Source organism: Ambystoma mexicanum, chromosome 1p, assembly GCF_040938575.1.
Source record: "Ambystoma mexicanum isolate Mex_15411 chromosome 1p, UKY_AmexF1_1, whole genome shotgun sequence".
Lineage (NCBI taxonomy): Eukaryota > Metazoa > Chordata > Amphibia > Caudata > Ambystomatidae > Ambystoma > Ambystoma mexicanum.
Window position 1 is genome coordinate 832,946,677 of NC_090921.1, and position 9,410 is coordinate 832,956,086.

Consider the following 9,410-nt stretch of genomic DNA (forward strand, 5'->3'; position numbering starts at 1 on the left):
CAAGGGTTATGTGACGGACACACTAACACCCACCTCCAGAGTCTGTGTCATGATTAGTGCATATGCTTATTGATTTAAAATGCTGAATTAAATTTTGGTTTTACTTTTCCTACGGCACCCAAAAGCCAGTTAGTAGAAGCTCTGCCATAATGAAAATACCATTTGTATTCAGGCTTGGCAGTGCACGGGGAGGGGGTATATAAGAGAGGCGGGTGTATTGCACACGTATTACACTTGTTACAGTCCCATGCTGTACATACGTACGGACAGCCTGTGAGAGCACTTGGCTGCCTTGTGGATCATGTCAAGGTGGAGGTTCGGGACTCATCTCAGTAGCGGTCATGGCTTTCTCATTTTTTCAGTGACATAGCTACTGAAGTGTTCTCTAATTGGTGGTGCCCAGTCCCTCAGCCAAGAGGTCAGAGCTGGTCCTGCCACAGTCAGTGGAGCATAAGCTTTGCTATGCGTCCCCTACCTGCTAAAATCAGAGTCCTTAGACATAGGATGATTGTTAGTCCAAATAGGAGCGAGGTGGCGTGGCACCTCTCCTAACCTCACCATGCTTTCCTAGGAGATACTTGCTACCTCTGCTAGAATCTTAGGGGCTATGCTCTGCTCTAGGGAGCCCCACGGGAGAATTAATCCCCCACCCCTTGTTCTCGTGGTCAGGCCAGGAAATATCGAGGTAGCACTAAGCGCACTTTCAAATGATGATGGACTATGGTCTGTGATTCCCGAGATCAATCCCCAAGACCCAGCGGCCTGGAAGCCCTTGTGGACTGACTGGAGCCTTATATCATCCTTAATGTCATCCTTCTCGGCTGAGGTTGTGCTCTTGTAAATAATCCAGGCTCCTTGAACTGCCTTTTGCTAAACTGCAATTACCTTCTCCTGTTAGAAGAGTGCAACAGAGTGATCTTGGGTCTATAATTGATGCTTTCTCAGATTACTAGACAAGTGTGTGTGTGGGGGGGGCATACTGCTATGAACTGCTGCTAAGCAAGGACAACCGGAGTAAAGCATATTTAGCTATGCTCAGGGAAGCAGGACAAAGAGAATAGAAAGGCAATTGTAACTGTGCCTGGCGGAATGCATACCCTATGATATTGAGAAGCCCGCAGAGCTCGCTTCTCTACAAGAGGTTATTGCAGGCTAAGGGTATTTAATAAAGTGGAGCCAAGTTAATGTGGGCCTCATCACGAGTTGGGCGGTAACGCCGGCGCTAATAGTGCTGGCGCTATCTGCCCTACCGCAAAACCCACCAGCGCTATTAGCGCCGGATCACGGGTTTGGCGGACTTGGAATTCCCCATTCCCCATTGAGCCCATTCGGGAATGTCCCATTCCCCATTGGGTTCAAGAGGGAAATTTTGCACTCATACCGCCGGCGGATTTTCCGCCGGCGGTATGAGCGCGAATTTTCGGCGGATTTCCCCCCAGCTCAGAGCTGGGGAGAAATCCACCAAAGCCCTGATTTGGCAGACCCTTAAATCCGGCGGCAAAAGCGCTACCGCCGGATTTAAGGGTTACCGCCAAACTCGTGATGAGGCCCTGTGTTAGGGCACCACTTGCAGACTTGCTTGGTTACCCAGACCCAGCTTTAAGCAACTAAAACATGTTTCTTTGCATTCGAAACCTACAACACAGTTAAGAGGAGTTCACAGAAAGTGTTAGGGCCGAGTAGCCATGCGAGAGAGCTATGCCCTCAACAAATAAAGCATAGCCTGTCATAACATGACATAAGATAGCATAGAATTGCACAATAATACCACTTAGCATAATATGACAGGAAATAAAACAACATAGCATAAGGAACATCACATATCTCATATCAATTAACATAAGATCACAAAGCATAACCAATTCCCTCAGTACTTACCAGTGATCTTCATTACTCGGTCCTCAACCTCCACGTCACAGCCCTAAAGAAGTGAGGAGTGCCAGGCCAAAGGCTGCCTTCTGCTATCAAGCTGTTCTATAAACGTTTTTTTAATGATAGCGCCTCCCTCCAGGGGAATGGCTATAGGAGATTGATCCGCCGCCACCGCCACCTCCTGTCCATAGTTAGCCAAGAACTGGGAGGGATCAGATGGATCAAAACCGTGAAAAGGAAGTGAAGGTCTCTGAATAATATTGCCAAAATGATGAGGGACCTGGGATGTACCGGGTTGTTTGCTCAGGCCTTTAACGAGGGCCCAAGGACCTTAGAACCCAGTAAAGCCCAGGTTCCTCATCATTATGGTCAATAGCACCCATGTCATTTCCTATGTGGATGCTAATGGTGTTTAATAATAAAAAATAAAAAAAGAAACGTACCTTCTGCTGCTGCCTGGCACGCGTTCTAGTTTCCTAGTCTGATTTCTATGTCACGTCACGTCCTCAACAAGGAAACAGAGTTGGGAGATTACGGCGCTGCGCCGTGCCAACCCGCAAGATACATTTCTTTTTTTTTTCCTTTTCCTTTCACATAACTTTATTTCGATCTAGCAGATCATAAAATTCACATACAAAATTCAACACTCAAATGGATCAAAAATAAATAACGAATAGCAATGATACAAGCAAAAAGCGATGACACATAAAATACACAGGTACAATTCATAAAACAGTAATATTCATGAAACAGTAAGGTGCAATCAATTAACCATCCAGGGCTAAGACATCCTTCGTCAGAGAGGTGACATACTTCGATCTCTTCCTCCAAGCTTGATGTACATAGTTCCCCATACAATGGGTGCCTATTCCACCCTTTCCCACCAGATCTAAATGAAGGGCCTCGCTGACGCTTCTTATGTAAAGTTATTTAAAGAGCAGTATCAGATGTTTCCTTCGTATGTGGAGATACGCCGGGCAGAAGAGAATAAAGTGCACTGTGCTTTCGGCCACATTCGGGCAGAATGGGCAATCTTCTTCTGTATTACTCAGTTTCCATTTATGCTTCAGACTGGCAAGAGGTAAAATACCAATGCACAACTAATGTAAACAGATCTCATCAATTTCGGCTGCATTCTATCTAAATAATGTTCAAAGCAAAATGTTCCTTCCTTGATACATATGGGGCTAAACTAGTCGAATTTACTAGTTTCACACGAGTTTCGCTCTCCCACCTTCTTTCGTAGGCCTTTTTCAATTGGGTTTTAACATTTTTTGGGATTGATTCGGGAAGAAACCAATAACTTTCCTACCCCATATTAGTCAGCTTGTTCCTTATGGCCGTAAACCAAGGTAATTTCGAGCCACCAGACTGGGATAAAACACCTTCTACTGCTTTTCTATAATTACCCAGGTTACCATTGGTCCAAAAGCGAGCCCAAAGAAACGCTGGCCTCGCTCCACAGATTAAGCCAATGCTCTGCAGGTTCACCTCCCAAAATAATGGAACATTAGGGGAGTTTGCATGCAAGTCCAGAATAGGTTTTAGGAATGTCTGTTCCACTACCAGGAGCATGCCTCCATTACACATGCCCCAGAGGGTTTAAGGTAATTGCATCGAATTATTACCATCGAGAGACCATTCAATCGAAAAATGTGCATCAACAAATGTGCAACAATGCATTTTCAAAACATTTTTTAATGGGGTTTTTAATGGTGGGTACCCCCAACATCCCGTTTTGTACCCTTTAAAACAAATTAAAATTACTAAACCATTTACCTTTAAAAAACATGCATTCAATGCATATTTTTTCAATGGAAAGGCATTCGATGGTAATGCATTAGAGGTAAAGACCAGATACCACCCCAGAGCTCAGCCCCATATAGGGGAGTCTGTCTGGCTTGACTCTCTTTTAGATCTGCAAGATAGCACTTACCCGACCCACCCCATGGACCTCGGTAAATCTAGACACCGCCTCACAGTACCTGGTTAGCTTAAGTGCCGCCTGATTCACCTGGTCACTTCATGCACAAAAGGCCTTCATTCTGACCCCTTAATAATCGTATTGGGTAACCTGCTCAATCGAGGCATCCCTCAGCCTAGTTATAAGGCACAGTTTTCTCTTTGCCCTGCTTCTACTAAACACCATCGACTGCGTTTTCTGTACATTTATTGACAGTCCATTCTACTCACAGAAGGTTCCAAAAATAGTCAATTGCCTCCAGAGACCCATTGAAGCAAGAGAAAGCAGGACAGCATTGTCTGCAAATAAGAGAATTGGAACTCTCTCATTCGCCAACGATGGGGCATCAGTAGGCTCGGCCAACAGTAAATCGATAAACCCCATTGATGAATCAATAAAACAAGCTGGGGGCAAGGACACAGCCTTGCCTAACTCCAAGATCGATTTTTACTTTGCTTGTTGTTTGGCCGTCCAACGAGTACCTGATTACTGCCCCATTATCAGTATAAAGAGACTGAATTGGTCTATAAATAACAGATGGCGTGGCCAGATCAATCAATGTCTGCCACAGTCTTGCTCTGGGCACACTGTCAAAGGCAGTTCTGAGATTGAATAAAACTGTTTAAATGTTAATTTCCCTCAATGTGAAATATTTTTCCAGGATCAAATAAGCCTCAAAACCTGTTTCTACTGTACGCCAGGGGTGTTGCTAGGTCTGGAAAAGATCTGGGGCTGCGCTAATGTCAGGACTGTCAGGATTTGGGGCTAGCTAACCTCTTGGTTGTAGCCCCTGAGCTTTTATCTGGGGCTACAACCAAAAGACCCAGGGCTATAGCCCCCTGAGACCCCCCACCCCTAGCAAAGCCCCTGCCTGAAGATGGTTCAAAGCCCCCACCTCCAAGCTCCATGTATCCAAATGGCCCAGCAGCACCTTTGCAAACATCTTGCCACCTGCATCAAGAAGGGAGATGGGTCTATAATTGGCAGGGGACCCCCCACATATCTTCTTTAATATGGTGGCAAGTACTGCCTCAGTCCATGAGTGTGGGACTGTGTTGGCTTCTAACAAAGCATTAAAAGGTTTTAACAAATAAGGGATCCATATAGCCACTTCCTGCCTACACCAATCAATAGGGACCATATTGGGTCCAGGAGCTTTCCCCAGTTTCCATTTTATGTGAGATCCCCCCACCCCGACCCTCTTGGCATGCTCAATCAGAGCTGTTTTTGCAACACGGAATTCACTTTCATACTATGGGGTTTTACATACTGCTACAACAGTGGTCTGAGGGTTGCTTAAACAATCCTCTAAAACACTAACAAATGCTTCATGCACAGATGACATGAGATTAACATCCTTTTCCTCATTAGAACAGAGCCCTAAGTGACAGCAAAATACTCGCGTAAATATCTGGTAATTTTGACTCCCGGTCAAGTCAACACCCCTTTATTACATGTCTGGCTTCACCTGTTATCTCAAATGGGATGACACTCTGAACATTGGCATCCCCCCTTGAGCCAAATAAGGTACCTGACACAAACACTACAATAGGATCATGATCGCTTTCTGGTCTTTTCGACACCATCAAATCCTGCAGATGGTTCCATGATTCAATGTTCACCAGGATGTAGTCGACCAAACTGCATTTTATGTGAGATCCAGAGTTACATAAAGGGCCAGGGGGAGTACACACCCTACTTGATAAACCCATCCCAGCCTTTGCAGGAGTCATGTCCCAGGCCCTGCTGTCCACCTGTGTTCCCAAAGACCTTGTGGAAGCATGACCTCTGTGCATTGATTACATTCTCTGGCCGAATTGCATGGATGAGGTGGGGGATGTGGAAAGGGGGATTGTAGGGAGGAGGGAAGATGGGGAACTGGTGCAGGAGGCGCACTTACCTCAGTAACGGCAGGGAAGATGGTGGCCTCCCGCTTCCAATGAGGCTCTGAGCAGGGGTTTTACCGATTAGAGAGGATAGTGACATGCTACAAAGGGTCAATAACGTGCAATTCGGCCAGAGAATGTAATCAATGCACAGAGGTCATGCTTCCACGCAGTTCATGACTGCTCAACACCCAAGATGTTGGAGGAGCCTGAAGCATCAAGGTTCTAGTTCTGGTCTCAAGCAAGGCCCAGGCGGCGAGGCAAACTATTTCACTCATCAGGGCTTCCCTGTAAACTCCCCAGAATTCCGCAGCCCCTCCCGTAAGCCTCACCTGCCCACAGAGTGGGAGAGGGACAGAAGTGGATTCATAGGCCATGGAGATAGTTGAGCTGATCCACCTTGTAAGGGTTTCAGTGGGGGGTTTGTTACCCAAGTGTCCCAGTTCGTCCTGCCCACATGAAGGGGAATATCAGAGTCCAAGAAGATTCGCCCACTACCCAGTAGGGTGGAAAGAACACTGTCATTGTTCACATGAAAGGAGGACACGGTCTTGAGTCTGAAGAAAGGAGAAGTCTTCAACACCAAAAGATCTTGGTTGAAGAGGGAGGAACAGACCAGGGAGCCCAGCTCACCTAATCTTCTAGTTAAGGAAATGGCTAGGGGTGAAGTGGGGCTAAACCCCCTGAAGAACATGTAAAGGAGGATCACCAATAAAAAAGGTCCCAACTGGCAATGGGTTCCCTGAATTAGAGTCCTGTTAAGGTGGAACCCTCTTAGAAAATGTGAGGCAACTAACTACATTACTGCTATACACCTTCCCCCCACCCTAAAGTTCCTGACAGCAGCCATTAGCCTTCTAAGAGTAGAAACGGTCAGCACGAGCCTTAATCCACCATTTAGAAAGTCAAGGATATTCTGTGGGTGACATAAGAGCGATTCCAGCCCCCCCCCCCAAGAGCAAGCCATCCGTAGAAGGAATTCCAGTGCCTGAAGTATGTTTTGAGACTTGCAGGCTTTCAGCAATGTGGAAAGACTATGGCAGTCACAGAGCTAATTGTATTAATCGTCTTTGTTGTTGAGCTGAGCGTGGGAGAGCGGTCGCCGGTAGGCAAGAGGGAACTGCAGGCCAGGAAGCCCTGCCTGGCCCTAGCGGGCCTCTGTGAGTGAATTCTGTGATTTTAAAAAAAGAATTTTGCATTGCGCTCCGAGCGCGTTGTTGTGCCTGCTCTCCCCTCCCCTCCCACTTCCTGGTCCTCCTCTCCCTCCCGCCTCCCTGCCCGCCCACCCCCCCCTCTGACTGGCTGCCTGGCTGCCTCCCTTCTGGGCTACTCGACGCCCGCTTCCCCTGCTCGCTTCTTTGTTGAGCTGAGAGCGGTCACCGGTAGCCAAGAGGGAACTGCAGGCCAGGAAGCCCTGCCTGGCCCTAGCGGGCCTCTGTGAGTGAATTCTGTGATTTTAAAAAAAGAATTTTGCATTGCGCTCCGAGCGCATTGTTGTGCCTGCTCTCCCCTCCCCTCCCACTTCCTGGTCCTCCTCTCCCTCCCGCCTCCCTGCCCGCCCACACCCCCCTCTGCCTGGCTGCCTCCCTTCTGGGCTACTCGACGCCCACTTCCCCTGCTCGCTTCTTTGTTGAGCTGAGCGTGGGAGAGCGGTCACCGGTAGCCAAGAGGGAACTGCAGGCCAGGAAGCCCTGCCTGGCCCTAGCGGGCCTCTGTGAGTGAATTCTGTGATTTAAAAAAAAGAATTTTGCATTTGCGCTCCGAGCGCGTTGTTGTGCCTGCTCTCCCCTCCCCTCCCACTTCCTGGTCCTCCTCTCCCTCCCGCCTCCTGACCGCCCACCCCCCCCTCTGATTGGCTGTCTGGCTGCCTCCCTTCTGGGCTACTCGACGCCCGCTCCCCCTGCTTGCTTCTTTGTTGAGCTGAGCGTGGGAGAGCGGTCGCCGGTAGCCAAGAGGGAACTGCAGGCCAGGAAGCCCTGCCTGGCCCTAGCGGGCCTCTGTGAGTGAATTCTGTGATTTTAAAAAAAGAATTTTGCATTTGCGCTCCGAGCGCGTTGTTGTGCCTGCTCTCCCCTCCCCTCCCACTTCCTGGTCCTCCTCTCCCTCCCGCCTCCCTGCCCGCCCACACCCCCCTCCCCTTCCTCTCCTCCCTCTTCTATTACCACCCTGCTCCTGGGCAGCCCTCTGCCCGGCAGCCCCCTGCGGCTAAGGGCCCCAAGGCCAAGGGCGACACCTGCAGTTGCGGCTCCCTGTGTGTCTGCAGGTGTCCGCAGGGGACGCAAGGCGCAAGTAAATTTCGCCTTCTCCACCTTCTTCCTGCCCACCCCCACCCACGCCTGGCCACTGCATTCACACGGTGTCTTCACCTCACTGTGTTCCACAGTTGTGGTAACTAGGGTTTTTCTCTCCTCGCAGGATTCTCAAACTTAGGTGGCCTCTCCACTGTGTTCCTAAAACACAATACTGTTGTTGTTCAAAAATGTGGTAACCTGTCTTGCCGTTCCTTCCTGTCTGTGGGCTCTCGCATCATCTGTCTTCCCCCTCACCCCGCCACTCCATGGTGCTCTCTATCTCGCCTATCTTCTCTATTGACTATCCTGCTCTCCTCACTAAATCTGGTAGGAAAAAGTTTAAAAAGGACATCCTGGTCTCCAACCCAGGCCTCCCTATCGCTGACACCTACACTAGTGCCTGCTCTAAGGAAACTCTCACTGACATCCTCTTTTTCGTGCCTTCACCTGACCTATGGACCCTTCATATGGTCTCTGTGCTCTCTCCTTTTTCCTCTTCTCCCATTAATGGTGGCACCCTTTGGGATGTCCTCTTGGCCCCCTTCCGCTCCTCTAAGGCCATCATTAATGTCTACGCTAATGGGACCGTCTTGGTCCAAGGCCCTCAGGCCAACCTTCATCTCTTTGATAGACGCTTCCCTCGCCTCATCAACTTCCTTTCCTCCCCTGCTGTCCCCCCCCTGTCTTAGGCTACCTTGCCTCTACCCTCCCTCCCTGCCCCCTCTCGCACTCCCTCTTCACCTTCTTCTTCTACACCTCCGCAGGGCGTACCTCTGATCTGTACCCCTCCCCGGAAGTCCTTCAAGGATGGCAACCTTCTCCACTTTGCCACTCTTAACTCTCGCTCTGCCATCAAGCATTCCTCTGATATCTGTCGCCTTCTTGAGGAACTGGACCTTGACGTCCTCGGTCTCAGTGAGACATGGTTCACAGCCAGCTCTGTCACGAGCTTTGACACACTCCTACCTGAAGGTTACAAGATCCTCTCTGTGCCCAGGACCAACCGTGCAGGGGGGGGTGTTGCCCTTATCTTCCCTGAGTGGATTCCTGCCACTGTCACTCCTACGCAGACCTACTCCTCTTTTGAATGTCTTGTCTGCCGACTCTCTCTCTCTCCTAACCATTCCCTTACCGTGGCTACTATCTATCGGCCACCTGGTCAAATTTCCTCCTTCCTCTCTGAGTGGGCTGACCTCTCCTCCTCACTCCTGTCCTCTACCACTCAACTCCTCTTTCTTGGGGACTTCAACATCCACCTAGATGCCTCCTGTCCCAGACTGGACTCTTTCGTGACCTCTGCGACTCTCTCTCACTCTCTATTCTCCCGTCTGGGCCTACTCATTCTGCAGGGCACACTCTTGATGCTCTGATCTCTTCTGACCTTCCCCTCTCTGTCCC